Below are 27,376 nucleotides of genomic sequence, written 5' to 3'. Positions count from 1 at the left end.
ACAGTCAGGCACAAAGTGGTGAGGTCCACCTCAGGAATGAGCTGGGAGCCATTGCCCCTAGACTGGGGAAAAGAGAGAGGGCAGGAGCCAGAGATGGAGAAACTTCCTGGTGTTGGTCTTGTCTGGGCCCTGGCCAGGAAGGGCAAGAGTTGGTAGGTATCCAGGCTGAGGGAGGAGCACAGGCAGAGGCTTACCTTGGCGACATGCATCCATTGGTTCAGCAGGTCTGCTGCAGGGTTGCAGAGGACACCTGTGAAGCCGTGTTAAGGAGTGTTGACTTCTCCTGAAGGCCCTGGGAGTCACTGCAGAGTCCTAAATAAGCGAGCAACCTGAGATCCAACATTTGGGCTCATCAGTAAAGAATTTGTCTTCAATGCAGGAGACCTGGTTTGATCCCTGGACCAGGAAGATCACCTGGAGGAAGGCATGGCAACCCATTCCAGAACTTTTGCATGGAGAATCCCATGGACAGAGGAGCCTGGCGGGCTACAGTCCATGGGGTCACACGGAGTCGGACACGACTGAAGTGACTAAGCAGCAGCAGCAGGGTCACTTATGTAGTGATGGGAAGCTGGAGTGGAGATGGACAGGCACAGAGGCAGGCAGCTGAAGCCACTGTAGTGGTCTAGGTGGGAGCACGAAGTTGAGAAGAAAACAGAGACGATGACTCAAATCTGCCTATTTACTCCCAGGTTAAACTTTTTCCTCTTGGAAAATATTCAGACCGGTCAAAGTTCAACTCCCAGTGGGCAGCTCCTTCCCTCTCCCTCCTTCCCAAGATGGCATCTGGCAGGAGGGGCTGGCTTTACTGCTCTTGGCAATAAAGACCAGTACACACAGCCTTTCTAGGCTGGGCCCTGCCATGGGGGTTCGTCAGGCATCTGGACTATAACTATCTAAGGGGAGACCAGTCTTCTCTGTCCTTTGTCACAAGTGGCATCAGTTCAGTTCAGTCGCTCAGTCATGTCCAACTCTTTGCGACCCCATGAACTGCAGCACGCCAGGCCTCCCTGTCCATCACCAACTCCTGGAGTTTACTCAAATTCCTGTGCATTGAGTCGGTGATGCCATCCAGCCATCTCATCCTCTGTCGTCCCCTTCTCCTCCTGCCCCCAGTCCTTCCCAGCATCAGGGTCTTTTCCAATGAGTCAACTCTTCGCATGAGGTGGCCAAACTATTGGAGTTTCAGCTTCAACATCAGTCCTTCCAATGAACACCCAGGACTGATCTCCTTTAGGATGGACTGGTTGGATCTCCTTGCAGTCCAAGGGACTCTCAAGAGTCTTCTCCAACACCACAGTTCAAAAGCATCAATTCTTCGGCGCTCAGCTTTCTTCACCGTCCAACTCTCACATCCATACACGACTACTGGAAAAACCATAGCCTTGACTAGACGGACCTTTGTTGGCAAAGTAATGTCTCTGCTTTTAATCATGCTATCTAGGTTGGTCATAACCTTCCTTCCAAGGAGTAAGCGTCTTTTAATTTCATGGCTGCAATCACCATCAGCAATGATTTTGGAGCCCAAAAAAGTGCTCATGGTTATTCATGAGTTGATGGCATTGGTTTGTTGATTGATTTGTTGTTGTTCAGTTGCTAAGTTGTGTCCGGCTCTTTGTGACCCCATGAACTGCAGCACACCAGGCTTCCTTGTCTTTCACTGTCTCCCGGAATTTGCTCATACTCATGTCCATTGAGTCGGTGATGCTGTGTAACCATCTCATCCTCTGTCGCCCCCTCCTCCTCCTGCCCTCAATCTTTCCCAGCATCAGGGTCTTTACCTCCTTCTATCAGAAGGCCAAAGTATTGGAGCTTCACCTTCAGCATCAATCTTCCCAGTGAATATTTAGAGTTGATTTCCTTTAGGACTGACTGGTTTGATCTCCTTACAGTCCAAAGAGTCTTCTCCAGCACAATTTGAAAGCATCACTTCTTCAGCATTCAGCCTTTTTTATGGTCCAACTCTCACATCCATACATGACTACTGGAAAAACCATAGCTTTGGCTATAAGGACCTTTGTTGGCAAAGTAATATTGCCACTTATAAATATACTGTCTAGGTTTGTCATAGCTTTTCTTCCAAGGAGCAAGTGTCTGTTAATTTTTTGGCTGCATTCACAATCTGCAATGATTTTGGGGCCCAGAAAAATAAAATCTGCCACTGTATCCACTTTTTCCCATCTATTTGCCATGAAGTGATGGGACCAGAAGCCATGATCTTAGTTGGCTTAAAACTCAACATTCAGATTGATTTGAGAGCAGCCTATCAAAAAGAACCCTTGCCAAATCTCACCAGGTCCTGCCACAAGTGGTGCTAATAAGTGCCAGCTATTTTGTGCCAGATTAAGATTATCCAAAATGCCTACTAAGAGTCTAAAACTCAATAAAGGACTTTGAAACTCAGAGATATAGTCTATAAATGAATGAACAATGGCCTCAATATGAGAAAGGAAGACAAAGAAATGGAGATAACATCTTAAAGAATTTGGATTTTGAAGATGGCACGTGGAAACATACATGTATGCTGCTCTCAGCCATTTACTAAGTAAACTGTCATCATCCAGTTTCAAGAGGGGCCCAGAGCAAGAGATGGCTCTGTCACAAGGCCAGGCAGTACTGCCAGAGGCTGTCTCTTGGTTTATGCAGGACCAAACAGATCCAATGGCATCAAAGTGCCTATAGCAAACAGAGATGCCATCCACGGCCTCAGGGAAGCTCTAGGAGGAGCACCGCAAAGGCTTTCAAGGGTGTCAGAGCAGAGTGTCACCCTCCTCCACAGGTAACTGGTCTCCATTTGAGAATTAGCTCCTGCTGGCTCCCAGGCCCTAACTACAGGACATCAAGTGACCATGTGCCCAGGAGAAGCTAGCTTTGAGCCTCTTGTTAGGCTCTGCATTAACAGTATAGACCCACTGTCCAGTGGAAATGCTATATAAGAAATCAGACGCAATCAGTTCCAGAAGGTTTAAGTTGCATATGCAGGTAACTCCCCATCTCCTGTGTCTGCTGCCTTGTCGCTGCTCCCTCAGTCCACACCTACATCCTCACAGGAAGTTCTTGATGATCAACCAACGTAAGAGGAAAAGCCTCAGTCTGGATTCGTGGATGATTCTCTAAAGCATCACTGACACCAACCAGAAGTGGACAGCTGTACCATTACAGCCCCACTCTGGGTGGCTCTGAAAGATAGCAGTGAGGGTCATCCTGCTGGTGGGCAGGATTTCAAGCCGTGTATTGATCTTCCACATTGTCTGGACCACAAGAAGCATGGAAGAATGGGCCTGACATCAATTCACGGACAGTAACCAACAGAATGGCAAGATAGGAGAGAACAGAATTGGGAGATCAGTGACAAAAAGGTCTGAGGAAAAGGGGTGTGGAGACCTTTCTGAGGACCTGAGTGTGATGTCATTTGAATATCTCTGCGGAAGTTCTGAGTCATCAGGTGAGGAAGGCTATTCCTCAGTGTTTATTCAGTGAGTCCTTGTACACAATCAACAAGGCAGGAGGGTCCAACAACGTGGCTACCCATGGGTACAATTTCACAGACTTCTCTCTGCAGGCCTAATCTGCCTGTCACCAATGTTTGGGGACACATCTTCCTGACAGCAAAGACCAGTGCTGAGCCCCTCCCCTGGGTGTGGAGGGGAGGAATCCAGTCAACTGCCTGGTGGCAGTGATTACACTAGACCTTCTGTCACGGAGTGAGTAGAGTCCTTCCTGGAATACATATGCATGCATTTCCCATCTCTGCCTGAACCTTTACCCATCACTTACAGAATACTTGGGGGTCACAGCTCCCCCCAGCATATTGTGATTGACCAAGAAACTCATTTACAGCAAATGAAGTTTGGCAATGGACTTAACATCCATAGAATTCACTTATCTCACTGATGTACCACATCACCTGGTGAGCTCGAGGGAAGATCTACTGGTGACTTTTGATCCACCAGTTTTCTACCTCTGAACTAGATGATCATCAAAACACATCTCTGATCTCATCTTTTTGGATGCTGTGGTGTCTGCAATGACCCAAGGCCCAAGTGGAATAAATAGGTTTCTTTCTTCTTTTTTGAAGCCTCAATATAGTGAAAGTTGAAATAAATGTTTGAACTGGACTGCAGTGTACATTTTTCAAAATGAAAATAGTTTCAAATAGAAACACAATGAAATATTGTGCTCAGCTAGTAGGCCTTTCAAACTGTGGCTATAGTCAAAGATATATAAGCAATAACATTAAAACGAGATTTGATCCTAGATAATGTCCTATTGGATAGATTAAAAAAGAGGAGAGCAAAGTTGCTCTGGGCAAAAAAAAAAAGAAATCTACAATTCGACACCATGGCAAGAGGGAAATTGTTTAATGATCTTTAACATTAGCCTGCTCCAGAGCGAGTTTCACCAACCCAGCTATACTTCAGTAATATGTCGTCTCGTCTGCAGGAGGTTCAGAGACATATACTTTTTTTAAATTAAAGTTAGATACTTCAAAGATAATTAAAGGTGTGTATTAGAAATCTATAGACAAGATTACAGAACTCTAAAGCAGAAGATAACCAAAAAGCTACCGGTTTATTTTAAATAGAGTGAATCAGCATTTGAGAAGGATTATAGAAGTCAGGGAAGGTAGTTTAGCATTGAGTAGTAATGCCCATGGGTATTTAATTAAAATTGAATAGAAATGGAAAACAAATTGTCTTCATTTTTAAAAATTTTATTGAAGTATAGTTGATTTACAATGTTGTATTAATTTTTGTTGTATAGCAAAGTGACTCAGTTATACATATCTTCTTTTTCATATTCTTTTCCATTATGGTTTATCACAGGATAGTGAATATATTTCCCTGTATATGTAGTAGGACCTTGTTTACCCGTTCTCTACATCATAATTTGCATTTGCTAGTCACAGTCTCCCAGTCCTTCACTCCTCTACCCCTTTTCCCCCTTGGCAATCACAAATCTATTCACCATGTCTATGAGTCTGTTTCATAGATAAATTTATTTATGTCATATTTTAGATTGCTCATATAAGTGATACGGTATTTGTCTTTCTGACTTACTTTTATTAGTATGATAATCTCTAGGTGCATCCATGTTGCTGCAAATGGCATTATTTCATTCTTTTTTATGGCCAAGTAATATTTCACCCCCCCATCTTTATCCATTCATCTATTGATGGACATTTAGGTTATTTCTATGTCTTGGCCATTGTAAATAGTGCTGATATAAACATAGAGGTGCATGTACCTTTCTGAGTTATAGTTCTGTCTGGATATTTGCCCAGGAGTGGGATTGTTGGATCATATGCCAACTCTAGTTTTTTGAGAAACCTCCATGCTGTTCTTCATAGTGGATGCACCAATTTACATTCCCACCAACAGTATAAGAGGGTTCCCTTTTCTCCACACCCTCCCAGCCAAACTGTCTTCATTTTTTTCTCAAAAATACAAAGGTAACACACTAAAATTATAGTGGAAATATCCTATAATGTGGCCAGTGGAATTTGCTCTAGTCTCTGCCCACTGATTCTGAAGTCAGCAAACACTGCTTGGTGCCTATATGGGCCCAGAAAAATGCCAAAGGAGAAACCAGAAATAAAGTACGTGGCCCTGCTCTAAATTTCCATAGCCAGGGATGGGACATGGGCTCTCCAACAACATGTACTCCTTCAATCTGGTCTGGCCAGGGCCCTTTTCCCGAGCCATCTCTTCACTGTCTCTTGCTTCTGGACCTTCAATTCTGCAAAACACTTATTGAAGGGGAATAATCCCAGTCAGGCTCTCATCAGTAAGAACCTCTAACCACTGTCTGCCCGCCTCATTCTTTCTCCTCTAGAGCTTTTGTGTAGTTTTCAGTACCTCAAATTCCCATTTATGGACCTTTGAAAGATATGATAAAATCATAGAAGAAAATTAGTCACCTGACATCATCAAACAAGTACAGCTAGTGCTAACCCATTGGTTCATTTAAGTCTCATTTCCCCCACTCTTTGTAAGGACTGTTGTCATTTATATCTTATTGTACAGAGAAGTATGCTATGCATCCATTTCCGCTAAACTCTTTTATCTCCAGTATTTTTTTTCCATGTTAGCAAGATCACTTTCAAGTGTCATTCCTAATGGCTCCATTATATTGTATCAAGTGGATATACCTGTTGACCTGTTCCTAGTGGTGTACCTCTGGGTTAATTTCAATTCTGGACTACTTCATAGAAAACTATGATAAACATCTTTGTGCATAAAGGGTTTTCCACATTAAGGTTTTTTCCCCCTTCAGCTAGATTCCCAGAAATAAAATGACTACGTTTAAGGTTAGTAATATTAAGGCCCCTGAGACACATTTTCAGGCATCTAGTTGAAGAACAACAACAAAATAGTGAGGCCGTGTGAATGGCGAAATTGGCACAGATGCCAACAGGCCTACCACTGAAAAGTCTTATTTGTGTAGGCTCAATGGGGCACCACTTTATGTTAAAATTATGTCTATTCCTCAGAACAGAGAAGAGAGGTGAACTGGTAGACAGGGCTGAAATAATAACTCAAATGCAGCACTGAGAAAGGAAGAAAAACATGGAACAGAGATTAAAAGACACGGCTGATGTAGGAGAAACATTCCGCATATCTAATTAGAGTTCCAGGAGTAGAGAATGAGGAAAAGCAGTATTCAAAGAAACGATGACTGAGAATTTTCCAGAACATGAATTAGACATCAGTTCTCACATGAATGAAGTCCAGAAAATCCTGAGGGAGATAAGTAAAAAGAAGCATGGAACTCAGAACAACGAATACACAGAAAAGGAACTCGAATCGCCCATAATGGAAAGATAGATGACTGCAAAATAACAGTAATCAGATCGCTAGGTAAATTCTTAAAATGAACCAATGAAAACTGGAAGACAAGTGGAATCATATTGTCAACAAATTGCTTACTGTGTAGAAAAAATAAATAGATGGAGTTTTTAAAAAGTCTGACTAAAACACCAGACAATGTTAACATATAAATTGTGCAAAGTGATCAGAGTTTTAAGTTTAAAGTCCTTGAATTGCTCAGGAGGACACAATGACTGATTCAGTTTGTATTTTGTTCAGGTAAATATATATGCTAAAATTACCATATAATAAATACAAGTAAATAGAAATAGACTGTAAAGCTTTTGAATATGGAGATGAGGGAAATGTGATGTCGGGTAGGAAAGAGAATTTAAATTAATACAAGAAGCAATTAGATAAAATAACCAAGTATATTAAAAGTGGGACAATGAGAGAGACCAAGAGAACAAAGTAAAATGGTAAATCCAAATATATTAATAGTAGCATTGTAAATGAACATAATTTGCACATTAAAACTTACAAATTGGAAAAATAAAGCAAATTTTATTGCTTTATGCTCTTTATAACTGTTTCACAAGTGAAATAAAGATGTACAGAACTGTTGATGGTGAAAGGATAAGAAAATGATAAGAAAGGCAAGTACTAAGTAAAAGAAAATTGGTATAGCTCTATTAGAAACAGGTCTATTTTTAATGATTTATTTTTTATTGAAGTATAGTTGATTTACAGGGTTTCAGGTAAAGAGGAAAGTGATTCAGTTTTACACACACACACACACACACACACACACACACACACACATATATTCTTTTCCAGGTTCTCATTTATTACAAGATACTGAGTATAGTTCCCTGTGATATACAGTAGATCCTTGTTGTTTATCTGTTTTATATATGGTAGTGTGTATCTGTTAATCCCAGAGGTCCTAATTCATCCTCCCCCATGCAAGTATCCCCTTTGGTAACCATAAGTGTGTTTTCTATGTCTATGAGTCTATTTCTGTTCTGTAAGTAAGTTCATTTGTTTCATTTTTTTAGATTCCACATATAAGTGATATTATATGATATTTGATCTTCTCGGATCTAGAAACAAGAATATTGCTAGAGATTAAGAGGGTTGTTTCATAATGACATGTGCTTGACCGGCCAGGAAGAAGTTAAACTATAATGCATCTAATAACATAATACTTCAAAATATACAAAGCAAAAACTGAAAAAGCGTAAGATTAAACTGAAAAATTCTCTATATTTCTCCCTCAGTAACTGATTAACCAAACTTCAAAAAAATGAGTAATGAAGATGGAAGATTTGAATACCACAAATAACTAGTTTAAGCTAATGAACATCCATGGATTACTGCAAACCAATAACTTTATGGAAATATAGAACATTTGTGAAAACTATGTACCAGGCCACAAAACAAGTCTCAACAAATTTCAAAGAATTGGAATCATGTAGATCACATTTTCTAATCCTTATTAAAACAGAAAATATTTAAACTAGAAAAAAAATTAAATAAAAAATAGAAAAAAATTAAAATATTTTATCTAAAATAGAAAATTAAAGTAGATATTATTTAAAATGTTAAACTAGAATAAAGATAGAATTAAAGAAAAAATAATTACTAAAAGGTTCTAGAAATTAAAAGATAAATTGAAATAAAAGCTTACAAATAAGTCATAACCCAAAGAAAAAATCATCATGAAAATGTTAAAAATCTATATGTGAACAGTAACAAAACACTGCATATCAAAACGTGTGGAATACAAATATGGCTGAAGCAATACTTGGAAATTTATTGTGCTAAATGCATACATGTAAAAGAAGAAAAGTTGGAATTAAGTGAGTAATCAGGTACATTTAAGAGATGAGAAAAAGAATAAAGCAAAGAAAGTATAAGGAAGGAAATAAGGATGAGGACAGAGAATAAATAAAATGAAAAATAATGACACAGGTGAGAAGTTCTTTCTTTGTAAAGTCTGAAAAGAGCCTGTAACAACCCTGATGAGATGGACCAAGAGCTAAAGAGGGAAGTGGTGGCCACCTCTAGAGGCCTCATCGCCCCACTGGGGCTTAGAAGGGACTCGGGTGTGGTGCCCCAGGAGAGCCCCCGCCTTCCTGAGAAGTGTTCTTGACAACATGCAGGGCACATCTCCATGCCTCTCCCCATGCACCCCAACTTGATCTCACTTTTTCTGGCACCTCTTCCATCTTCCAACCATCTCCCAAACTTGCCAAAAGTGATGTTTGGTTCTCTCATTTTCCTGTTGCTTTTGGATCATTTATGGAAGAGAAGGGGAAATATGAGCATTACTCCAGCATCCACCATCAGCACCAGTCTGAGGGGAGGAGAACTGAGGCAGAAAGCAGGGGTGGTGGCAGTGGAAAGAACAAGCATCAGGTACCTGGAAGCTGTGGGAGGAAGGATTCAGATCTGGGAGCACAGAGGATGGTGGGGGTGGGGTGTGGCAGGCACCCAGACTGCAGGATCTGCAGTCCTGGGAGAGGCACCCAACCTTCACTGAACCATGGGTGGAGCTGAAAGACCCACTGACGGATTTCTAGTATGTTTTCAACAAGGATTCCATTAAAACAGCATTTAAAATTTTTCTTCTAATTAGCCATAAAAGAAAGAGATGAATCTCAAATACTCTGCTTGCATGTCATTCTAGTAAATCAAAGTCCCTAATGATCAATAAATTGCTTTTCAAAGAAAGCAAAACAACAAAACCACATTTATATAATGCAAACACAAAAACAGAACCTGCCAGATTCTCCGAGGCTGAGCTACACAGATAAAGTAAAATGATGATTGAGACAAAGGTTTTCATGGGGAGGTGAGGAAGAGCTTTGGGACTGGAAGCACGGCTTATGCAGATTGGACTATCTTCAGAAAAAAGAAAATTATGTGAAGGGGCTTGGGTCATTTTCCTTTTCTCGAGGAATATCCAGGCTTCCAAGCTAGGAAATGACCCGCTATACTTTTGGTAGTTAAATTTCATACCAAAAAGGGAGAACGATATAGGATGACAATCATCTGAGCCATGAGTCAGTGTGGGATTATTTGGAGACTAGATCCTGGGAACACAGATCTAGAGGGGGCCATGACCTCTGTCTTGTAGGCAACCCCTTTCCCCTCTCTCACCTTCCTGTGTTCTCCCAAGTGTCTGCTCAGTGAGATTAAACTGTCAGCCCACAGGATGGATTTGTGCATCCCAGCTGCAGATCACATATCTGTCACATCAGTGGCATTACACTGTAAATCATAGCCACAAAAGGACTTTCCATGGAGTGGATTTCTTTTCTCAGCTGATGATATATAAACATACACCAAAAAATTTAACTCATATTTACCTAGGGAAGGTAATGGGGGCAAATAACACATGGTTGAATACAACACCAAAAGCGGTTTTCAAACAGCATTTATTTTAGGCAGTTTCATGAAACTCTTTTGACTCTCTCTACACAAACGCAGAATCGATTCTCAGACTTAAGTCTGAAGTGAGTGAGGTTTCCGGCAGTAAAGTAACCAGCCTGTCCCCAAATAAATCTGTCTTTGAGTCTTTTCCTCAAGAACCATCTGGTGGTTTCGGGCTGTTCTGGTCTTACAGTACTAGTAACTGATCACATAAGGTCATTAGCAACATGGTGTTAATGGTACATTATTATCTCAGGCTTACCAACCAAGATTTTCTAAATTTTAATAGAGGAGATGAAGGCTAGAACTCCTGCCCTGGGTGGAGAGGCAAAGAGCTGGGTGGAGGTGCTTTTCTGGTTGTCAAGGGCTCACCCCATTTTATAAACTGCCCTGAATAATGGTACTGTAAAAATCACTCACCTTTTAAACTCTTACCAGCTCTCCTAAGCCAAGTAAATATTTACATGATGTTTATGACTTATATACTTAATCATTTATATGATGCAGGATTCAAAATGAAAAGGTAAAAAAGAACTCTGAGATTTCTAAATGAACTTGATATTTATATATACTACAAACACATATACATACTTTTCAGTTTAGCATCTTTGTTCCTACTTCTCTAGTATTATTATTATTTCCTTAAAGTGACAGATACTATCATACACACTGCTAGGGATGTTTAAGTGAATATAACCATTTTGAGAGCAATTTGGCACCAGATAGTTGTTTATATATAAATATGTAATATACGTATATTACATATGTAAATACGTAAGTTTATATTATAAATATGACCCTTCAGTTCTACTTTTGGGCATAGATTCTCAAGAATTTCTTTTGATGTGCATGAATACATTTCAAAGACATTTACTGCACACATCTGTGTCATAGCCACAGAAGAAATACAGAAACAAGCTAAAATCCATCACAGAGGAGACAGATTTGTAAAATACAGTATTTTCATACGATGGAATGATGTTTAACAGTTAAAAAATACGAACATAATCTGTATAAAACAATCCAGTAGTTCTGTCAAAAACACTAAGTGATAATGCAGGATTCTTTCACAGAAAGTAAAAGAGAAACCACCCTTATGGAAAATTCTGTAGCAAAGTGGGCTATGAATAAACATGACAGTATATCCTGCCCCACTAGGAAAGAAAAGCAAAGTAAAAATGAGATTCTTTTTTTCCCTTTGCCTATGAAATTAACAAAGCTGATGAATAATTATGTCTCTCACTTACAAGGCCTGGGGATCTGGCCCACTTAGACACTACCAGGAGCAATACAAATTTATACACTTTCCTGGAGGGTCATTTGGCAATATGTATCAAATATTTAAAGAAAAGTAGGTAGATTTTGACAAAATAATTCATCCTAAGAAAACAAAAATGCATGCAAAGATTAGGCTATAATTAAAAAGTATAAAGTGCTTAATGTTTTAAAAGAATGATTTTGTTGACTAAGTTACAGTACACAGATGAAATGGATTATTAAGAGGATAAAAATAATGACACAGAAGAATAATCATTGACATTAATGCTGCTCACATTTTGTTGAGTTAAAAAATATTCTCATTTGTGTTTAAAAGAATTATATTCATCTGATCCTTATTATCGGAGAAGGCAATGGCACCCCACTCCAGTACTCTTGCCTGGAAAATCCCATGGATGGAGGAGCCTGGTAGGCTACAGTCCATGGGGTCGCTACGAGTCGGACATGACTGAGCAACTTCACTTTCACTTTTCCCTTTCATGCACTGGAGAAGGAAATGGCAACCCACTCCAGTATTCTTGCCTGGAGAATCCTAGGGATGGCGGAGCCTGGTGAGCTGCCGTCCATGGGGTCGCACAGAGTCGGACACGACTGAAGCGACTTAGCAGCAGCAGCAGCAGATCCTTATTATTCAAGGATCTTTGGTACCACAGAGGAGTTACTTAAAGTAAACCCACTTAAGATGGGGACCAAAATTTCAGACTAAATAATGAGAAATAAAAAAGCTTGATTAGAACTATATTTGAAGAGAAAGAAATATGAGAACACATTTTGATTTTCTATTTTACCAAATTGTGATAATAGTATTTTTCATGGGAAGTGATATTTAGGATAGATCCTAAAACTCATTTGAAGTCTAGAGGATCAAGAATAGCCAAGACAATTTTGAAGAAAAAGGCTAAGAAGAGAAGATTTATTGTAAAACTTTAATAATTAAATTAAAGTGATATTAGCTCAGGAATCACAGAAAGATTAATAGAACAGAACAGAGTTAAGAAAAAGATCTGAAAAATAACCAAAATTGATATATGGCAGAGGTGGCAACAAAATAAATGAGAAAATAGTTAAATATTCAGTGATAATGTGCTAATGGTTTTCAACATGGAAAACATTAGATCCCTGCCTCACACAGTACAGAAATATAAATGCCAAATGAGTTTTAAGATCTAAAAGTTTTATTTACCAAAAAAATGGTGATGTATAGAAAAGAAACTTGGAAATCAAAACATTTTTAAAAGCTCTCTAAGGGAAATGCAAAAGAAAAGCAGTGAAATACATTGCATGCTTATCAAATTAACCAAAATTAAAACATCTAATTAATGTCAGGCATAGCCAAAGATACAGGGATACAAAGAACTCCAGGACAGTGTTGGTGGGAGTGTAAAGTGATACAGCAGCTCTAAAGGGCAATTTGCAAACCCTCAAAGGGCTGAAGTAAAGCAAGAAGCTTATGCAAGTAAATCCCATCACCCAGTTACTCAACTCCTGGGGATATATACCTTAGACACACTCACTGCACATTTCTGCAAGAGCCTATCAGGAGTATTCCCTGCAACACTTGTTACAATAGCAAAAGGGATTTTCTCAAGTTGTGGTGAGCAGGGGCTACTCTCTAGGTGTGGTGCTCAGGCTTCTCTTGGAGGTGCTTCTTGCAGAGCGTGGGCTCTAGGGTGCACGGGCTTCAGCAGTTGTGGCACATGGCTCTAGAGGACAGGCTCAAGAGTTGTGGGGCACAGGCTTAGTGGCACAGGCTTAGGTGCTCTGTGCCATGTGGGAGCTTCTGGGCTCAGGGATTGAACCTGTGTCTCCTGTATTGGCGGGCAGATTCTTTACCACTGAGCCACCAAGGAAACCTATAATTTTTTATACTGTATCTGTGTGTGGCTTTTTATATTTATTTTTATTTATTTGTTTGGCTGCACCAGGTCTTAGCTCTGGCACACAGGATCTTTAATTGTGGCATACAGGATCTTTAGCTGTGGCATGTAGGACCTAGTTCCCTGACCAGGGATCGAATCCAGGACTCCTGCATTGGGAGCACGGGGTCTTAACCACTGGACCACCGAGGAAGTCCCTGTTTATTGTTTTAATTTTTAATACATCATTTTATTAAAGGATGGACACCAGTAGTCCTCTATGCATTTCTCTCTTCCACCTTCAGTCCTCCAGGTAAACATGGAGTTCTTCTGAGAGCATCTTTTTTTGATAAATGAAGTATAGTAGATTTACAATGTTGTATTCATTTCAGGTGTATAGCAGAGTGATTCAGTTATACAGACACATACACACACACACATATATATATTCTTTTTCAGATTCTTTTCCATTATAGGTTATTATAGGTATTGAATATAGTTCCCTGTGCTATACAGTAGTAGGTCCTTGCTGTTTATCTATTTTATATATAGTAGTATGTATCTGTTAATCCTAAATTCATAATTTATCTCCCCTCACAGTTTCCCTTTTGGTAACTGTAAGTTTGGTTTTTTACATCTGTGAGTCTTATTTCCATGTACATAAAATCTGAAACACAAAATGAGACTACACATTCTGACAGGCACACACTTAGCCTCAGTGTTACAGGCTGCATGGACTCAGCCCCAAATCCCCATCCTTCACTGTGTGGATTTCCCCCTCACTCAGCAGAGAAGTTTCTATTTATGGCAATGCCATACTTGGACTCAAGAAGCTACTACAAGAACCTGTAACAAGAAGTTCAGTTCAGTTCAGTCGCTCAGTCATGTCCGACTGTTTGCAACCCCATGAATGGCAGCACGCCAGGCCTCCCTGTCCATCACCAACTCCCGGAGTTACAACGTGCTATACCAGGTGCCAGAGAGGACAGAAGAATTATGCAAGACTCCTCTCACCCTGCAGAGGGTACAACTCAGCTAGGGAAGCTGTCTGAGAGACTGGCTCTCAGTCCTCACTCTAGCTCACACAGTGTGAAAACTGAAGAGTACTTAATTGTCAAGGCCCAGTACCTTCATCAATAAAATGAGAACATCACTCTCCTCCTGTTTGGAACAGTAGGTGAATACATACGTAGTGTCCAGCATATGCAGACACTCAACATCTCAGCAATCAAAGGCACAGCAGCCATCACATGAACAAGGTCTTCTGAACAGAGTCTCGGTCACACTGATGGTGAAAAGGCAGTGGATGGGAAGAGGGTGCTAAACGGGTCCACTTAGCCCTCTCCACAGCGGGACCCAACACTCCCAGCCCCAGGGGGTTTCCCCTGTGACTTAGCCCCCTCCCTGTGGAACACAGGGCATTTCTTCTAGCAGCAGTTTGGCCTGTTGATTCTTCTGAGTTCACCATGGACAGTGCTCTGTGAAGAGAGCGACCTGACTCAAGATAAAGAACTCCTTATCTCACACCCTTGGAAGAATTCTGGGGTGAAATGAGACCAAAAGGATCACAGTGCACCTAAGTTAGCTTTTTGCTTGACCCCTTTAGAATTCCAAGGACATATTGCAGCTTCATAGTGTTAAAGAGAAGGCAATAGTGTCTCAGGTCCACTCACCTCCAACACACAACTGCCTCTAACCCACAAGTCACCCTTCTCAAAAGCTGGGATAGGGGTCTATTCAAAGATTTAGTAGCAGGCACCAGAGAGGAGGCCTGTCTGCCAGATACAGGAAAAACCACAGTATTTGTAAATCACTTTTGGAGATACTGAGCTGTTCAATTTTATTCCTGGGATTCCTTCCTGAGGATTTTGGAAAGGATGGTGGGTATTTCAGTTACCCGGCCATTGTGGCGCCCCCATGTGGCAACAGCACAAACAGTTCATAATTCACTCAGTCTTGAAATTGGATGCTTCTTCACCAAATTTTAACTTTGAGGAATTCAAAATACTTCTATTTTCATGTGTCAAATGAATTCACTCATATCTTTTCTTCATTCATATTTTATTATCACTATTTTGGATTCGCATTAGTCAAATATGCTCTATGAATAAACCATCCTCAGTGTCAGCACTGTTATATGTGGGGTTGGGATTGTTACCTCACCCAAGAACTGATGGTCAGATTGTCTGGGGACAACCAGATCAATTCCACCCAGATCTTAAGACCAAATTCTTCCTTCAAGTTTTTTGGACTAGCTTAGGTATAACTACCTTTGGTTTGCATATATTTTAAAAAAGTAGGTGAAAACCATCAAGCGGTTTTGAAACTAAAATGATAGCTTTGAAACTAAAATGATAAATAATAATAGGAATAAAAAATAAAACTGACAAAGCTAAGCAGCATGGTGGTTACCTTCAGGGGAAGGGAACGGATAGTTTCTGCAGGGGACAATCTGGAAGCTAGGAATATTCTAGGTCTTAATCTGGGCACTTGTTACACAGGTGTGTTCAGTTTGTGAAAATCTTCAGATCTGTGCAGTTTTCTGGAATGACAGTATCCCAGAAAGGTCTTACCATTCAACTCTCCTTACCTTGCCTTTGAGACAAGCACAATAATAATCAGGAAGGCAAAATGAGGGGCATGCCTAGCTCTCCACGAGGCATTTCAGTCTGTGTATCAATTGCTCTAAGGGCCATGGCCACAGACGGGCTCTCCTTCTGTCCCTCTGGATAGGGAGGAAGGAGACAGGACACAATCAATACCACTGTTAGCTTAAATTGCTGAGGGTGGTTAACAGTTGACTTTCTCAGATCCTGAAGCAGACCATTCCGCCTCCACCTCCACACACAACACCGAGACCACGAAGAGAATCCTGCCACAGAGATACACACCATCTCCACAGAAACAGCCCCCCCCACACACGCACACATGCTTCGCCCCACCACCAGACTCAACTTTCAACTCCAGACACATCCCCCAGACCCACAGAGAGCAGCCAGCTTTCAGCACATAGAGACAAGCCACAGATGTGGTGGATGCGGGGAGGGGAGGGAAGGGTGGCTAATGAGGCAAGAGGGGGCTGTCCATGGCCAGACAGGCAATTAGCAACAGGAAGGTGGAAAGTAGCATTTTCAAAGTCTTAAACTGAATTTGTCGGGAAACAAGGATTTTTAGACCTATGAATACAGTCCCAAAGTTGCTGTGAAATATATTTAAATCACCCCCATTTCCATCTACGGCTCAGATCCTCTTGGACTGTCTTCCTTTTACTTTCACATCTATCAGGTACTCTGAACCCCAGCGGCTTTGGGAAGACTAAAGGCAGGGGGTGGGAGAGAGGGGGAGGAATTATTCCATTGTATAGATTTTACAAGTTGAGGCTCCAAGATGTTTGTCAGATATCACAAAGCTACCTACGTGGTCACCTCATCCCTGTGGTGGGGCAAGAGAGAATGAGTTGGAGGGACAGGGTGATAACGTCAACAGAGAAGGGGCGACCCTCTCCTCCACCCAAAGCTCTGAGAACCGCCCACACAGCGCTACCGGAGCTGTGCAGCGATATTTACATACATTCTGAGACTAGGCTCCGCCTTCCCCTGGGAAAGTGGGAAACATCCAGATCAAGGGGTAGGGAGTGAAGCGGGCAGAAATAATCCAGACGTAAAGCATTTTCCAAGAGCAGATGGGAGCCCAGTGCAAAGCCTATAGCTTCTCTTAGGAAGTCCCGGGACCCAGACTGGTGCGTGCAGTTCGAGTCTCTCGGATACTTACCCTGGGGATAGGGTTTATTTGCGAGAAGGAAACGGAACAGGGCTGACCCTAGAAGGGGAATTTTCAGGCACCCAGCAAAATCCCCTACTCTGCGGGGACATTAGTAAATTAAGTTACAGGGAACGGAGGAGATGCTGCTAATGGTGCAGGTCCCTGGGTTTCCAACACGCGACCGCTCTGCACTCCCCATAGGCCCTCCTCGACTACCTCCTAACCTCTAAAGGATACCTTAGAATTGGCTCCTGACTTCTCCCAAAGCGGCGGAGTTGGAGGGGAGGGAACAGGAAGGAGACGGGGGTGAAACTGAAGTGAGCACCCCCAGACCTGCAACAGCCAACCCTCTCCAAGCAGTCCGAGAACCCTGTCAGACTCCTATCGACTCCGGTTCTTAGACTGTGCACTGGCCATGACCTTGAACAAGTCCCCGATTAGTCCCATTTTACAGAAATTAAGAGTGGGAAGAATCAAGTCGGCCGCTCTGGGCTGCTCGGGGCGCTTACCTGACGGTTTAAGGAGCGTAGTAGGTGAGCGGTGAACCGCAGCCCAAGAGCTACGTGGCCAGTGGAATCGCAAACCTCGAAGGGAATGCAGAGCTGAGCTCCGACCCGGCAGCAGGAAAAAGGGGTGGTCCCGATTCTGTGATGACCCGCTGACAAGTTTAAGCCCCCCCCCCCGTACCCCTCCGCAGAGGCTGACTGGCCGTGCCCGGGGGTTCTGGCTCAGGACACGCACGGGGTGTACTACGGGGACATGAGAAACACCTCCATACACCCACCCCCGAAGTTGCGGCAACATAAGGAGCAGAATGGCGCAAAGCTGCCAGAGAGGAGGGGACGGTACTCACACAGGGTGGCCGGGCTAGAGTAGGTACGTGACCGGGGTCATCGATGGCCTCTGGGCTCAGGCCACGGCGCTTTGGGATGCCTGGGGCACCTGCCGCAGCGCGCCGCGTGGATTAGGAAGCTGCGAGCAGCAAGGCAGGGGCGCGGGTCTGTCGGCGCGGCAGATCTGAGCTGCAGCGCCGCCGCGGGGGCTCGGCCGCCAGAACCGCAGCCGCAGCGGGAGCCCAGAGCAGGCGCGGGAGGCGGGAGAGCGGTGGCGGTAGCGGGTGCGAGGGAGGCGCCCGCGCCGCAGGCAGCCAGGGCCAGCGGGGCCGCAGCCCCAGCCGACACCTGCTGGCCGGGCCGACGGCCAATCAGAGGCGCCGAGAGCGGGGGCGCGTGCTGGGCGCCAGGCGGGAGGGAGCGCGTGCTCGCGCCTGCGCTGGGGCCAGGGTGCCTGCCCAGTGGGCTGCTCAGGCCCTCCTCCCTGCACGCAGGCGGCACGCGCCGGAGGGGCGGGGCGGGGCGCAGCAGGAGGCGGGGCTCGGCTGCGCGCTGGGGTCGGAGCCGCGGGCCCCTCGCTCACCAGCTCAGTGCGGCGTTGGGGCCTTGGCCACAGAATTCCCAGACAGACCCCAAGTCATTCCCAACCATGAAATAAGAGTTTTCCTGCCCCTGCACCCCGGGCAACCAGACCCTCCCTGACCTCCGAGTGACTGGTCACCCGAATGCCGGCCCTGTGTGGCTTCCAGAGTGTGGGCGCCCTCCCTTTCCAGCCTCACCGAAGCCCGCGGGTCTCCAAAGACAGCTTTCCCACACTTCACAGTGCCCGAGTATTGAAAGTCACTGTGGTGACCCATGCCCTGGTCTGGGTTCCTTTCGTTCTTTCCTGAATTTACTGCGCTAGCGACGCTCCTTCGTTCAACGCGCATTGACTGGTCTGACGCTTGGCCCAGAGAGCTCGCAGTCCCCAGGCTTTTGCGTTCCCAAATGCCCCAAAGCCCCGTAGCTGCCGCACCGCAGGGTTAGTGAGCTCGCACTGTCAAAGGATGCCCAGCGATTGCTGCCAGTGAGACTGCATTGGAGTTCTTGCCTGGAGTTCCAGATGCCGGAAGAAAGACTGGGAGTTGAAAGATTCCCCTCCAGGTCTAGGCTTCGTTGCTTTTGCATCCATTAGGGCACAGGACCCGGAATCTTTCTAAGACGGACTGCCTCAGCCCCAACAACTCGGCTGTTACATTATGAATTTTCGCTGCAGGACGGAAGTCGCAGCGAAAGACCTTTATTCTGTTAAAGTAGCTTCATCAGAGTAAAGCTACGTGAGTGATTCCTAAAACCCTGGGAATCTTGTCTCAGGACCATGGATTGAGCCTGTTCTCTCCGTGTAAATTTGCGCAGGAGAAACGGACGGCTCATTTGCTGACCTGTGTGCAGCAGCCCCCTCAAAACACCTGTAAGAAAGGAACTTGGAAGGTAAAGGAGTTGTTTTCTCTAAAGATCTGGTTTCCTCTCTTGAACCGATTTTATTTACCCACAAACTAGTAAAGTGAAAGGAAGTTTGTGTTTTGTTTCTGTTTATTTACATTCAATTTTAATGTTACTTATGTGTGCTTAATTAGCTTTGGCAGTGGTACGAAAATTTAACGGTGCAAATGAATACCAAGTTAACAAGACTCTCTGTCACCTTCATCTCCCAGCCTCTCAATTTCTCTTCCTGGTGGCAGCCATTGCTGTCACCTTCGTGAGTACCCTCCTAGAGAGAATCTACAACCAAATGAATTTCTCTAATGTTCTTATTTTTACCTTTTGTTATACAAAATGGTACATCTAACTACAGGTGCAGATGAATTCAGGGGCTCTCAAGTGATGTCAGAAGTAGAACTGGAATCTCAGCCCCTCCTCTTAATTCCTCTCTCCCTCCTCCTCTCCTCTCTGCTTTCCACTGTGGGCTTCATTGTTAAGCTGACTTACTCCATGGTGGCCCCTGACAGCTTCAGTCTTTTCTTCTCAGTGGTCAGAATTCAAGGAAGAGGCAGTCTTTTCTTTCCCAGAATGCACATTAAACCACCCACGAAGACTCGTTTGCCCTGTTGCAGTCACGCTTTACCCCTTGAATAGTCTGGGACTTGGGTATTCTGATTGTTTGCCTGGGGGATTCTGACTATTGGCAGAGACAATGAGATGGACACTGTGTTGGGAGTAAATTTGCCCATATGTTTGCAGGTGGTTCATGACTGGTCACTGGTAAGCCGCATGTTAATGCTCGTGTTCATTTATGTGCATATATTGTGAAGATCTCTGCTTCTGCAGCTGGATCCCAGGCCAGCAGGGTAAAGTTTAGCATGTAGAATGTGAAAGGATTACTCTGCACATATGGGCTGCCAATGGCTGCGTCATGACAGAATGGGGGCTGGCTTCAAAGGTTATTTGATGTCATGCAGGTGTTTGCAAAACTGACCTAATATGTAAATTCATCTCTTTACCGACTGTTTCAGAATTAAGGTCCTAACGTCTTCCCTAAATTATAAACATTTTAAAAGAAAGACAAATAAGTACAGAATAGTTCAGTGATTTGGGGCAAGGTCACAAATAGGAAGAAAGTACAGATGGATATCCAGAGACATTATGAGTGAGAAAGAGCCCCAGTTCCCTATTTGTTGTCCTTTGGGGTTTCCCTGGTGGCTCAGATGTGTCCTAGTCTTTGTGACCCCATGGACTATACAGTCCATGGAATTCTCCAGGCCAGAATACTGGAGTGGGTAGCCTTTCCCTTCTCCAGGGGATCTTCCCAACCCAGGGATCGAACCCAGGTCTCCTGCATTGCAGGCAGGTTCTTTACCAGCTGAGCCACAAGGGAAGCAATCTGCTCACAATTCAGGAGACCCAGTTTCGATCCCTGGGTCAGGAATATCCCCTGGAGAAGGGAACAGCATCCCACTCCAGTATTCTTGCCTGGAGAGTTCCGTGGACAGAGGAGCCTGGTAGACTACAGTCCATGGAGAGGCAGAGAGTTGGACAGGACTGAGCGACTCACACTTTCACTTTCAGGTCAGAAACAGGCACAGCTTTAGTTCTTCACCAGAGCAGAGCTCTTGTTGATCTTTTAAAAGCATTCCCCGGGAAAGGTTTAGCATTTGAAGATGATTTGGCTAACAATGAACTGATAACAAGATGACCTGAAATACTGCCTCCTTGATGACTCCATCCTGAGCTGTCATCCAGTAAAACTTTACTGAGTTCCAGCAATGTCTATCGCTTCTTTTGCCCCTCATGGCTCAGCAGCTGTGCTTGCTTTTCCATTTTCTGCATGATCTTGACCACTGTAAGAGTTTTAATGGATCCTTCCTTTATCAAGAAGAGCTCGTTGATTTTTATGCACCAAGGAAATGTGTTGTGTCTTCTTTTACAATGTGAATCAGTCAGTCCATTTCTTAGCCATAAGACTGATGAATTTATACTGGCAGGAAAGGACATGTCTCAGGAAGATTCTGGGTAGAATTAAAAGGATCACAAGACCAGGGTGCCAGTCTGACCTTACCATTTCCTGTCAGTGTGACCTTGGGCAAGTTACTTAACTTTGCTGAATCCCAGATTTCTACATGTAAAGCATGGTGTTATCCTCTCCAGTGCCTTTAATTGTTATTAATTGATATAATATTGTTATTAATTGATATAGTATGTATGAAATTGCTTTGCACATAATGAGATTTAATGTATGTTATCTAAAAATTGTAATTTTTAACCTGGGTAAAAATTAGTTTACAAGGGAAATTTCTATGCTGTTTTGTGGCATTCTCTGGCATAGAAATGGAGAGACCTTCACCTACTACTTCTCTATCAGCCAAAGCATGCTATCTGATTTTCCAAAAAATGTATCTCTCCCTCTTCAACGGCACTTAGCCCTTGTTATGTAATATTAGTTATCTGGGTATATCTCCAGTCTTCCCAACTAGACTGGAAAGGCATTGCGATTGGGACCACGTCACATTTTTGTTTCCTCTGGGCACCTAGAACATTTGACATATAATTTGACAAAGGACTTGTATCTAGGATATGTGAAGAACTCTCACCATTTGGCAATGCTGCTGCTGCTGCTAAGTTGCTCAGTCGTGTCCGACTCTTAGCGACCCCATGGACTGTAGCCTACCAGGCTCTTCTGTCCATGGGATTTTCCAGGCAAGAGTACTGGAGTGGGGTGCCATTGCCTTCTCCACATTTGGCAATATAAACCCCCAAATAACCCAATTTTAAAATGGACAAAAGACATCAAGATATTAGTATATGTAGTTGGCAAATAAGCACATGAAAAGATGCTCGACATCATCAGCAATTAGGAAACTGTAAAGTAGAACTGTAATAAGATATCACTACAAACCTATCAGAATAGTGAAAGTGAAAGTTGCTCAGTCATGTCCGACTCTTTGTGACCCCATGGACTGTATAGTCCATGGAATTCTCCAGGCGAGAATACTGGAGTGGGTAGCCTTTCTCTTCACCAGGGGATCTTCCTGACCCAGGAATCAACCCGGGGTCTCCTGCATTGCAGGCGGATTCTTTACCAACTGAGCTATGAGGGAAGCCCCACCTATCAGAATGGGTAAGATAAAAAACAATGATATCTAATGCTGGGAGAAAAGGCTGAGAAATTGTATCAGTTAGGCATTGCTGGTTGGAATGTAAAATGGTGCAACCACTCTGGAAAAGAGTTTGGCTATTTGTTTTAAAACTAGAATCAGTGGAGGAGGAAATGGCAACCCACTCTAGTATTCTTGCCTGGGAAATCCCATGGACGGAGGAGCCAGGTGGGCTACAGTCCATAGGGTCACAAAGAGTCAGACATGACTGAGCACCCATGCACACACAGCCAACTTAATCTTGGGGCAGAGCCCCCTTGCCTGCTGGCTTGCCTCTCTCACAATCATCCTATATTAATAAATCTACATCTTGCCTATCAAAGAAAAAACTAACCTAAAATCAGACCTATCATACAACCCAGTACCTTCACCTTGGGCATTTATCCTAGAGAAATGAAAACTTATATTCACAGGGAAGTTTACACAAACCAAGACACACAGGAGCAGCCCTCAACACCCCCACCCTGAGACAGCAAGAGAGGAGAGTACCATGCTGCTGCTGCTGCTAGGTCGCTTCAGTCGTGTCTGACTCTGTGCGACTCTATAGACGGCAGCCCAAGAGGCTCCTCCGTCCCTGGGATTCTCCAGGCAAGAACACTGGAGTGGGTTGGCATTTTCTTCTCCAATGCATGAAATTGAAAAGTGAAAGTGAAGTTGCTCAGTCGTGTCCGACTCTTCTCGACCCCATGAACTGCAGCCTACCAGGCTCCTCCATCCATGGGATTTTCCAGGCAAGAGTACTGGAGTGGGGTGCCACTGCCTTCTCCAAGAGTACAGGACACACGTCTAGTTTGTTTATTGAAGGAGGGAATGAGATGGACCTGACTGGACTAAGGATATACTCACATCTTTCGACAACTCAAGGCGGGTGAAAAACTTCAAACTGGAAATACTGAATTTTCTGCTCTTCAGTGATGAATTAGAGAAATAAAAACATATGACCAAATGTATATCTTGAGTTATGAAACAGCTCCATACTGGACTAAATAGAAATAGAAATGTAGAGAAAATAATTTGTTTCTAGTACAGTATTTTTCTTTTTTTAGAACTATTTCCATTTTTTTAGAACAATTAATGTTTTATTATACAGCTATTTGTTTGCTACTAAATAACAGCTTTTTAAAAGCTTTGCTGCTTTCTGTAGTCTAGTTGATTCTATCTTGGAAGGACAATGTAGATGTAATAATAGAAAATTTGTCATTCACTGACTGGGGCATCTAATAAGGGATCCTGATGCTGCTGATAGGTACTGATAATAATAGTATTATTTACAGGCATATGGATGATTACTGACTTACAAAGTCTTGATTTGTGATTCTCTCCTGTTAGGATTTTTCTTACTATAAATTGGGTCCCTAAGAGGAAGCCCAGAGTTGGTTATAACTTCTGTAGCCAAATCAGATACATTGTTTCTCTGAATCTCAAATCAGTTCAGATCCTTGGCAGCTGACTCAGCCTGCAGCTAAGCTAAGGATTAATAAAATTAGCAGTAATACCCACAAACTTAGCCTGGGCCCTCTCTGTGTGAGCGTGCATCTCCTTCATAACAATGCTCAAACCCTGAGGGTTGGTTTAATTGTCTTCATCTTATTCACTGAGACTTAGCAGTAAGGTTGCTATTGACATGGCAAAGGCAGGCATCACCAAAGAAAAGGAGATAGATGAAGCCGCCCTCTTTCCCTCTGCCTGATCCTCCCTTCCCTGCTCTGCATTTTCTTTATGGCATAGGACCCGTCACCCTTTAACACACTATTAACTTTCTTTTTCTGTTTCTTGTTTATTGTTTGCCTTCCCCTTCTGAAATTTAAGTTATAGGAGGACAGAGCTCTTTGCTTTGTTCTCAAATATCTCCCAAGTGCCCTGGATGGAGCCGAGCACAAAGGAAGCGCTGGATAAATATGTACTGAATGAATGAAGATGCCAGGGAAAATTTACACTGCATTCACAGTTCAGAACTGTTCAGAGACTTCTGTGCATGCTGAATACTCATACTGATGTGTGTTAATCAGGTAACCTGAATTTTCATGTATTTGAAAGTTCCTTCCAGAAGTGAAGACTGTAGGCTGATTGCTGTGCTGGAAGGTGTTTCTGGTCTCGGCACTCCCCCTTCCACCAGCATCACCACCACTTTTAAGAAAGAGCCTCGAGGCTTCTGGCCCCAGGAGACAGAAAAGTGGGTCCTACTTGGAACAGAAACATTTCTAAGGGTGAGGGAAAAGAGGACTTAATGTAGGGGGAGCTCCTACTCTACAGAAAGAGAGGGAAAAAAGAAGCACTCTCTCTTGCAGAAGGGAAAGAGAGTAATTTGGAAGGAACGTGAATACCCTGGAAAAACACTATTTGACTCTCCCAAGGATCTCAGGCTAAATCTTTTCTTGGTCCTTTCAGAAATGTGGGAGGGTGGTGAGAAAATGGAAATGAAATCCCATTTGAGATGGACCCTGCTGCAGAAGGAGCTGGTAGAGCTGAACCCCTGAAAGACTGAATGCAAATGGACAACAGCCAGACCATATATGATAACAGGTCTCTGACCCTTAACTTCTCCAGCAGCCACCAGAGCAAGAAGACAGACCACGACTTCTGTAGCAATCAGTGAACTCGGTCAGTGGCTACCAGCTTTCTTATTTTTTAGCCCCTGGTTCCGGTTAGTTCAGTTCAGTTGCTCAGTCATGTCTGACTATTTGAGACCCCATGGACTGCAGCACGCCAGACTTCTCTGTCCATCACCAGCTCCTGGAACAAGCTCAAACTCATGTCCATCAAGTTGGTGATGCCATCCAACCATCTCATCCTCTGTCATCCCCTTCTCCTCCTGCCTTCAATCTTTCCCAGCATCTGGGTCTTTTCCACTGGGTCTTTTCACATCAGGTGGCCAAAGTATTGAAACTTCAGCTTCAGCGTCAGTCCTTTCAATGAATATTCGGGATTGATCTCCTTTAGGATGGACTGATTGGATCTCCTTGCAGTCCAGGGGACTCTCAAGAGTCTTCTCCAACACCACAGTTTAAAAGCATCAATTCTTCGGTGCTCAGCTTTGTTTATGGTCCAACTCGCATATCCATACATCACTACTGGAAAAACCATAACTTTGACTAGATGGACCTTTGTCAACAAAGTGATGTCTCTGCTTTTTAATGTGTTGTAAAAGTTTGTCATAACTTTTTTCCAAGGAATAGGCGTCTTTTAATTTCATGGCTACAGTCACCATCTGCAGTGATTTTGGAACCCAAGAAAATAAAGTCTCTCACTGTTTCCATTGTTTGCCCATCTATTTGCCATTAAGTGACCAGATGCCATGATCTTAGCTTTTTGGATATTGAATTTTAAGCCAGCTTTTTCACTCTCCTCTTTCACTTTCATCAAGAGGGTCTTTGATTCCTCTGTGCTTTCTGCCATAAGGGTGGTGTCATCTGCATATCTGAGGTTATTGATATTTCTCCCAGCAATCTTGATTCCAGCTTGTGCTTCATCCAGCCCAGCAATTCACTTGATGTAGTCTGCCTCTAAGGTAAATAAGCAGGATGACAATATACAGCCTTGACGTACTCCTTTCCCAATTTGGAACCAGTCTGTTGTCCCATGTCTGCCTCCAACTGTTGCTTCTTGACCTGCATACAGATTTCTCAGGAGGGAGGCAAGGTGATCTGGTAATCCCATCTCTTGAAGAATTTTCCAGTTTGTTGCAATCCACACAGTCAAAGGCTTTAGCGTAGTCAATGAAGCAGAAGCAGATGTTTTTCTGGAATTCTCTTGATTTTTCTATGATCCAACGGATGTTGGCAATTTGATCTCTGGTTCCTTTACCTTTACGAAATCCAGCTTGAACATCTGGAAGTTCTCAGTTCACGTGCTGTTGAAGACTAGTTTGGAGAATTTTGAGCATTACTTTGCTAGCATGTGAGATGAGTGCAATTGTGCAGTAGTTTGAACATTGTTCGGCATTGCCTTTCTTGGGATTGGAATGAAAACTGACCTTTCAAATTAAAAGAAACCAAATATGCACCCAAATGAATCATACAGGCTGCCCTGCTCCTAGTTAACCCACTTTCAGCTTCCCCATGCCAACAGCCACTAATCAGAGTGAAGACTTCCGTTTTTCTCATTATAAAGCTTTCCTAGTCCCCTACTTGTCTTTAAATTTCTCCCAACCACAAGCTCTAAATAAAAAACTTCTATTTGTTCTCATTTGGTGATCTTCGTTTATTTCTACAGTTTTCCTAAAGGTCCCACCCAGACATTCTGCATTGCTCATCAGTACAGACTCCAACCTTCAGCCAGACTCAAAACCCACAGGGGCTGCTTGTGGCTTGTCTTGTTCTCACCAATTGCAAGATAGCCCTGGGTCTGAAACCTGCCGTCTCTGTGTTGAATTCCTCAGATGTTTGTTCATTGCTACCTAGGTTTTGTTAGTGGTCCCCGTTTGTTTGGCTTCCTTGGTGGAATCAGGTCATTCTTCTCGAACCCATGTTGCTCTCTTTTATAGTTCTATTTTGCATTGTGTCATCTAAAAGTGTCTCAAGTGTATGAAGGAGAATCACCATGTAGAACACACACATAGGACTGATAAACTTAAATTTGTGGTTCTCAGCAAACCAGAGTCCAATTAGACAAATTTTGCCAAATTACAAATAAAACTAGTTGTGGTTCTTCTTCTATAGCATTTGCTTGTTGTGTGAGCTTGGCATTTATCCCAAGAGAATGTTCTCTTTGGTTTCCCACCTGTGATCAAAGGCAGCCAACCATCAGGCGGGGGTTAGGGGTGGGGGGTC

The 27,376-nt window shown here is 43.2% G+C and overlaps 2 protein-coding genes across 11 annotated transcripts in view; one reads left to right on the top strand and one right to left on the bottom strand.

Moving 5' to 3' along the window:
- The window catches only part of MYRIP (myosin VIIA and Rab interacting protein), a 227,693-nt gene extending 209,281 nt beyond the window's left edge, over positions 1–18,412 (bottom strand). For both annotated transcript variants that reach the window (XM_081527574.1, XM_081527576.1), the window contains exon 1: positions 17,997–18,412. The gene's annotated coding sequence lies outside the window, so the exon portion shown is untranslated. The remainder of the gene's footprint in view (positions 1–17,996) is intronic.
- The window catches only part of LOC145520640 (uncharacterized), a 310,815-nt gene that overhangs the window by 77,504 nt on the left and 205,935 nt on the right, over positions 1–27,376 (top strand). Inside the window, exon 1 of one of the 9 annotated variants that reach the window (XR_014064651.1) lies at positions 17,896–18,019. The exons of the other annotated variants lie outside the window; for them this stretch is intronic. The gene's annotated coding sequence lies outside the window, so the exon portion shown is untranslated. Of the gene's footprint in view, positions 1–17,895; positions 18,020–27,376 lie in introns of those variants that run through there. 9 annotated transcript variants of the gene reach the window in all.

The sequence above is a fragment of the Giraffa tippelskirchi genome, chromosome 9 (genome assembly GCF_054371585.1).
Source record: "Giraffa tippelskirchi isolate mGirTip1 chromosome 9, T2T-mGirTip1v1.2.pri, whole genome shotgun sequence".
Classification (NCBI taxonomy): Eukaryota; Metazoa; Chordata; class Mammalia; order Artiodactyla; family Giraffidae; genus Giraffa; species Giraffa tippelskirchi.
Note: the sequence above shows the minus strand (reverse complement) of the source record. Positions and strands in the feature narration are given on the sequence as shown.